This window comes from Equus caballus, chromosome 9 (genome assembly GCF_041296265.1).
Source record: "Equus caballus isolate H_3958 breed thoroughbred chromosome 9, TB-T2T, whole genome shotgun sequence".
NCBI lineage: Eukaryota > Metazoa > Chordata > Mammalia > Perissodactyla > Equidae > Equus > Equus caballus.
In genome coordinates this window covers 34,179,765-34,187,654 of record NC_091692.1, presented here as the reverse complement: position 1 = coordinate 34,187,654, position 7,890 = coordinate 34,179,765, and the positions used below count along the sequence as shown (strand labels likewise).

The 7,890-nt window shown below is 35.7% G+C and overlaps 1 long non-coding RNA gene across 1 annotated transcript; it reads right to left on the bottom strand.

Annotated features, from left to right (window-relative positions):
- Nucleotides 1-1,667: 1,667 nt before the first annotated feature.
- On the bottom strand, nucleotides 1,668-7,514 carry LOC138915403 (uncharacterized). The gene is made up of 2 exons (XR_011421297.1): nucleotides 7,168-7,514; nucleotides 1,668-2,833 (listed from the first exon to the last, which is right to left on the bottom strand). It is a non-coding gene; the product is annotated as an uncharacterized lncRNA (long non-coding RNA).
- Nucleotides 7,515-7,890: the final 376 nt, after the last annotated feature.

The window sequence follows — 7,890 nt, the reverse complement described above, 5'->3', positions numbered from 1 at the left end:
GTGGTTTTTGGATGGAATGTTTTGTATACATCTAAGTCCATCTGATCTAACGCATCATTTAAGGCCATATTTCTTTACTGATCTTCTGTTTGGATGATCTATTCATTGATGACATTCATTGAGGGAGTGTTAAATCCACTGCTGTTATTGTGTTGCTATCTATTTCTCCTTTGGTGTCTGTTAATAATTGATTTATATATTTAGTTGTTCCTATGTTGGGTGCATAGATATTTACAAGTGTAATATCCTCTTGTTGGATTGTTCCCTTTTCTTTATGTAGTGCCTTTCTTTGTCTCTTGCTACAATTTTGTTTTAAAGTCTATTGTGTCTGAAAATAAGTATTGATAGCTAAGGTTTCTTTTCGTTTCTGTTGGCACGGAATATCTTTTTCCATCCCTTCACTTGCCATTCGTGAGTGTCTTTAGGTCTCAAGTGTGTCTCTTGTATGCAGGAGGTATATGGGTCTTGCTTTTTTAATCCATTCAGCCACCTTATGTCTTTGATTGCAGCATTTAGTCCATTGATATTTAAAGTAGCTACTGATAAGTATGTGCTTATTGTGTTTTTTTTTACTTTTCTTCCAGGTGTTTTAGTAGTTCTTCTCTCTTCCTTTATTCTTCTCTTGCTCTCTTCCCTTGTGGTTTGATGGCTATCTTTAGTAGTATGTTTAGGCTCCTTTCTCTTAATATTTTGTGTGTTTATTATAGGTTTCTGGTTTGTGATTACTATGAGGTTCATATATAATAACTTATGTAAATAGCAATCTATATTAAGTTGATGGTTTCTTAAGTTTGACCTTCAGCTAAAATTTCTTCTCTTTTACTCCATTTCTCCCATATTTTTATATTTTTGATATCATAATTAACCTCTTTTTTCTGTGTGTGTAGCTGATAACCTCTTTTGTTGGAAATAGACAATTTTAGTACTCTTGTCTTTTGACCTTCATATTAGCCTCATAAGTGGTCAATCTTCTACCTGTATAATATATTTGCCTTCACCAATGATTTTATTATTTTTTTGATAGTTTTCCTATCCCTATTTGTACTCTTTTATATTCCATTTAAATAAGTCCCTTTAGCATTTGTTGTAAGGCTGGTTTATTGGTAATAAACTCCTTTAGTTTTTCCTTGTCTGGAAAACTCTTTATCTTTCCTTCCATTCTGAATAATAACCTTGCCAGGTAAAGTATTTGTGGCTATAGGTTTTTTCCTTTCAGCACTTCAAATATATTGTACCACTCTCATCTAGCCTATAAGATTTCTGCTGAGAAGTCAGCTGATAGCCTTCTGGGGTTCCCTTTGTATGTAACTTCTTGCCTTTCTCTTGAAGCTTTAGAATTCTCTCTTTATCTTTAGTTCTTGAAATTTTAATTATGAAGTGCTTTGGTGCGGGCATCTTTGGGTTCATCTTGTTTGGTGCTCTCTGTCCTTCTTCTACCTGGATGTTTGTTTCCTTCTTTAGGTTAGGGAAGTTTTCAGCTATTATTTCTTCAAATATATTCTCTGCCCCCTTGTCTCTCTCTTCTTCTACTGGGATACCTATAATACAGATGTTAGTGTGCTTGATGTTGTGCTAGAGGGCCCTTAGAATGTCTTCATTCTTCTTAATTCTTTTTTATTTTTTCTGTTCAGCTTGGGTGAGTTCCTCTTGTCTTTCATCTAGCTCCCTTTTCTGTTCTTCTGTATCATATTCTCTGGTATTGGTTCCTCTAGTGAATTTTTCATTTCCATTATTGTATTCTTCAGTTGTGATTAGTTCTTTTATATTTTCCAATTTTTTTTGAGGTTCTCACTATGTTCATCTATTCTTCTCTCAATTTCAGTAAGCATCCTTATGACTATTAGTTTGTACTCTTTATCAGGTAAATTGTTTAACTCTGTTTCATTTAGTTCTTTTTCTGAGGATTTCTCCTGTTCCCTTATTTGGAACATATTCTTTTGTCTCCTCATTTTACCTATTTCTCTTGCTTATAACTATGTATTAGGTAGATCGGCTATGTCTCTCGAGCTTGGAGAGAGACATAGTGGTTGCTAGGCTCAGGGGCTCACAATTGCTGTAGGCCTCCAGTTTGCAAAGCTGTTGTCAGCTATCTCAGTAGTGCATGTTTGTAAGGCTGGCCCTCGGCATGGCAGCACACAATTGTTTCAAACTTTGGAAGATATTTTAGGTCCCCTATGTGTCTGTTGAGAAGCACAAGTCTGCTGTAGCTGAAAAGTTCCATTGCCCACAGGCCCACACATGCTGTCAATGCAGTCCTGCCCCATGTGCACACACTGCCCTACTAAAGCAGACCCACTTACCCTGCTGCAGAGGCCCCAGACACTCTGCCAATGCAGGCCCAACTCTTGTGCTTGCCTGCCCCCACAGAGGCAGACCCAATCATCCTACTGCAGTGATCCCAAACACTCCTCATATGCAGGCCCACAAGTTGCCCAAGGCCTTGCTGCACCTTTCTTTCTGATGATTTTGTGTTGCTGTCTGAAACAGGTGAATTTTTGCATTGGCCCTTTAAGATCAAGTTTTTCTTTTTCTTATGTTCAATAGCTTTCCTAGGGGTCTTCCCCATTGTTGTTAGTATCCAACAAAGCCAGATAATATGACAGTCATCTCCAGTGTGCTGAGTTCAAAAGCAGTTTATCATGGCAAAGTTCTCCCACTCAGATCCCACTAAGATCCTCCAGGGAATGCTTCATTCCTTAAGATTGCTCCCAGCCATGAAGTGCCCTGACTAGAATGTGGCTTTTTCCTCTCCAGAAAGGTATTTCTGCATATTGCTAGGTGAAAGAAGACAATCTGAGAAGGCTACATACTTTGTTTCCATTCATGAGATAGTCTAGAAAAGAAAAAGCAATAAAGATGAAAAACAAGTCAGAGGTTGCCAAAGGTTTAGCTTAAGGGATGCAGGAAGGTCAGATACGTAAAGTGCAGATGATTTTTTTTTTAGGACTTTTAGGACATACAGTGTTTGATACTGTATTGGTGCTGACACAATGCTGTGTTTTTCACAAAATCTGTTCTATAAAAGACCTGAGGAGGACTCCAAACCCATCAAGGTCATCAAAAACAAGGAAAGTATGGGAAACTGTCACAGCCAAGAGGAGCATAAGAAGACATAGTGAATAAATGTAATATGGTATCTTGGATGACATCCTGGAACATAAAAAGGACAGTAGATAAAAACTAAGGAAACTTGAATAAAGTATGGACACTAGTTGATAGTAATCTATAGCTTCATTTTTTTGAGACAAATGTACCATAGTAATGCAAGATATTAACAGCTGAGGAAACTGCATGTAGGGTATATGGGAACTCTCTGTACTGTCCTTGTTATTTTACTAGAAATCTAAAATTATTTTAAAGTAAAAATATTTTTAATGCATTCATTTTTCTTGGAGAAATATTATGAACTAATTCAAAGGAAAATTGATTATTTGGAAAAGTGGGTGATTTTCCACACAAAAACTTGAAAGACTAAAATGATAATAAATTGATGCCTTTTGTTGTGGTAGTAGGTATGTGATTGAATAAATTTAGTGAGGAATCCAAGTGGACTTGAGGAACTCTATTCCTTTAGTGATTTTAAGGTCTAGACAAGAGGCTAATTTTATTTTTGTCCACTTAAGGAAAACGGAAATATTTTTTAAATTTTTAAGGTAATGTTTCAAAACAAATTCCCCATTCTTATACATATAGTCCTTTCCTCAACATTTTTCATATGCTTTCCCTAATAAGAGGTTTCAGACAAATTTTTTCAAGAATGGTAAGCTTATTTATTCTAGGATGTTTTGGGGCCACTACAAAGTGATGGAGATTAATTTAGACTATTACCGTGGTTGCACCTTCACATCCCGGAAAAGAAACTTCTGTACAAAAGCGAAATGCTTTCTCTTCCCATAGCTTCTAAAGCAAGTGATCTTGACCTACAATGTTCCAGTTGACCTGTGACTAAAGGTTAGCCAGAAGTTTTATTTGTTTTCAGTATGTAAACAGACCCCTGCAATTTCTCAGACAGGACTGCAAATCTTGATGGAGGAGAAAACCAAGGGTCTAGTTGAGTTGGAAATACAGGGGCTGGGCACCTTTTAAAATTATTGACATTAACCTTTTTCCTTTTTTTATTTATTATTATTATTTTTAATTTATTTTTTAATTGGAGCATGTGACGTATAACATTACATTAGTTTTAGGTAAATAACATAGTGATTTGATGTATGTATACACTGTGAAATGATTGCCACAATAAGTTTAGTTAACATCCATCACAACACATAGTAACACATTTTTTTCTTGTAATGAGAACGTTTAAGTTCTACTCTTTTAGCAAACAGAGAATTTTAAGTGATTAAAAATATCCTTAATTCATTGTCCTACATCATATGACTATTTCATGGAAAGTTCAAGTATCTGTTTGTAGTGTGAATTAGTTCTACCTCTTCTAATTAGTTACATCTGGAGGGACATTGAGAATCATGTTGAAGTCTAAAACCTAACAGATTAATAGTCAATGATGACAAAGCCTCCAATTATCATTCGTTTAACTTGTACTTATCAGCAAATCCAGGAGTCAAATAAGGACTTGGAAATAATCAATGAAAAATTACTAAATCTAGGAAAAGATACCCATATGCAAACATGATAAGTGTCTTAAATAGAGTCACGAGAAGGTATACAAATGTTTGCCTAAAAGTGAATATTGCTTCAAGAACTTATCAAAAAAAAAAAAAGGCAATGCCTAATCTGAATGGAAAAACATTAAAAGAAATTTATATTTTGGATGTGGAGGAATAAAAAAGAGAAAGAAAAATAGTGTGATATAACAAATAAATTGGAGGAGTAGCAGGGATGAGGCTGAGACACCTGACCATAAACAATCACACAAGCCTGTGTTTTAGCGTGCCAGAGCTGCCATAACCAGTGCCACAGACTGGAGTGGGTGGCTTAGACAACAGAAATATTGTTCCTCACAATTCTGGAGGCTAGAATTCTGAGATCAAGATGTCACCAGGATTGGTTTCTTCTGAGGGTCTCTCTCCTTGGCTTGCAGAGGCTATATTCTCACTGTGTCTGCACACGGTCTTCCCTCTGTGTACATCTGTGTCCTTCCTAATCACCTTTTAAAAGCAATCGTATTAGATTAGGGCCCACACTAATGATCTTATTTTACCTTTTTAAATTCCCTACCATGAAGTACAGTCACATTCTGAGGTACTTGTGTTAATACTTCAACATATGAAATTTGAGGGGACACAATTTATCCCCAAACAGCCTGACACTAGAATTAGAGGGGAAATGAAAGTGCTATGAATTGATTTGCAATCAGAATGTATTGCCTCATAGTGGTGTGGAGGATGAAATGGAGACCAGGAACCCAATATGCTAACGGTGTGATCTAGGCAAAACCAAAATACAGAAACAACAAGGAGCTAAAACAGTGTAGGTAGGGGAATTTGAGATTATTTTAATATCTAATTATTGTAACTTGATAATTCATTAGATTTGGGGACGGGTTTAAGAGAGGTAGCCATTAAAAGAATCATTAAGGCTAGTGTATGCAAAAAAACCTGAGCAGGATGTGGGAAGATGAGAGGATACCTCAAGGAAGCTGTAGTAAGAAACATTGGATTTGAATTCGTTAAATGTTGATCTTCCACTACCTAGTTTTCAGTTTAACGAGAACTCTCAGGTATTAAGTACTTTTATTTGTGTATGAGATTTCCTTTGTGTCATAGTCTGAAACCTAAGTATATGAGGTTTATCATGACTTAATAGCTTTGTTTTGGCCAGGAAGCTTTCTGTGATAATTTGTATGACATCTTATAACCATTTCAGTTGAATAGAAATTAACACAACAGCTGCTATATGATCATCTCAAAGATATTTGGTTATTGTTGCTTATGGAATTCAGTTTCCCAGAGGAATACGGAACTATTATCCAAATGCAAAATGTTATTTTTGTTATTTCCACTACTACAGGGGATATGTTCCTCTAATTATCCACCACCGGTTACATTTTTATGTGAAAAAAACAGGATGATAATGTTGTTGAAGTCATTTTACACTAAGCCTTTAGCATAGTATAAGATATAACTTATATATCTCAGACCTGTATGCCAGTGTATAGAATTATGAATGTTTAGCTCATAACACAGTTCCTCGCTATTAATTTTGCCTTCCAGCAAGTGGTTATTCCATTTCTAGTAATTATGCCTTAAAAAGGAATCCAGTGATTTGGGATTTCTCTCTTCTCCATCCTGAAAATAAGAATTTGTACTTTGATTGTGTTGTGGTTGGCATATCGATAAAATATCATAAAAATTTTGCTGCTGTGTTTATTAGAATTAACTGCTATGACAACAAAGCAAAATAATTTTTCTTTGCCTCACCAAGAGATTATAAATGTACTATTCCAAGAATATACCATTTTCTATAGACATTTAAATGTCACGATCTTTAGGCATGAGGGATTTAATATTGTGCATGCTTGCGAATGTTGGTGAAAAGTTACATCATCTTCAAATGAGGAAGTTATGTTTTCAACATCTCTTTAATGACTAAGCATAGAACTTAAAGGAAAATAATAAAAGAGTTAACAAGAACTAAAGCCATAAAGAAATGAAATGACAATTACTCTTTGGCAAACTGTTCTTTCCCCAGAACACAAAAGAATACCTTGAAAAATAATGTTAACCTCTCTCTCGAAACAATTACTTTAATTCTGTAAACAGGGCATTCAATTTCCTGTGAGAGTACCAATAATATTGAAATTTAATATATATGTCTGAAACACAAAGCAGGTTCTGATTCTTGGTCATCAGTTGTCAGTGGCAAAAGTGTGAGTTCTACATTGTATTTTAGTTGTTAATGTTAAAAGCCACAGTAATTTATCTGTAAGATCCAAAGCCACTGATATAACCAATAATAGAGCAAGAGAAAGAGAGTCTCACAAGGTAAATATATGCTACTTCACACTGCAAGCATAGCTCACAGATGTTATTCTTTGTGAATACTTTGCTCACAAGGCCAAAGGTCATCATACTTTTTCCTTTGGGTTTATAGAATTGTTAGGCTTTCATATATACACACACATTACATACTTACATGTTATGTTATAGACTCAGAGATAGATGCACTGCTCTGATTCTTCTCAATAAAGGATATGGTACTCACCTTGGACAGTGCCTTCAGTAGACAGCCTCCAGCTCTCACTACTTGTGGTCTGCCTCTGCGGCAGAGAGCTGTTCTCCAAATTCTAGTCCTTCCCTGAGCATCCTGTGTCAGGTGACTTGGCAAGGCAGGGAATAAAAGCCTGGCCATTTTAGTCCAATCACATCATTCTGGTGGACTATACTCAGTACAGATTGGCCTTCCAGTTTAGCCAATGCCCTGTTGGTTCTGCTTTGCAGATTGAATCTTCCTTCAGGTCTCCTTTCTCCCCTGCTTTTCTCAGGCTTTGCCATCTAATATACATCTTGCACCCTTACTCCATATTGGTGTCTGCTTCTGGAGAAACAAACCTGCAATATATATGGACAAATAACCATAAAAATATTGAATGATAATGAATTGTTTTAAAGATTAAAAATAATATTTTGAAGAGCCAACTGAACCAAGGGCCAAGAATTTCCAAAACCAGGAGAAGAGCAATGGGGACACATTTATGCACAACATAATTGACTGACATAGTAAATAGACATAAAGAATTTTTAGTAGGTAACTGTCAAGTTAGGATCAAAATGTAAGCTGTTACCATCTCAGACAAACGTATAATGTAGGTAAAGTCATAAAGTAGGAAATTTGGGAGAGTAGATCGCTGGTGAGGTTTCTCCAAAGTTGGAACCCAACAAGTCTTTTGTGTAAAAAAGATAAATATGGGTGGTCAAGGGTAAGCTT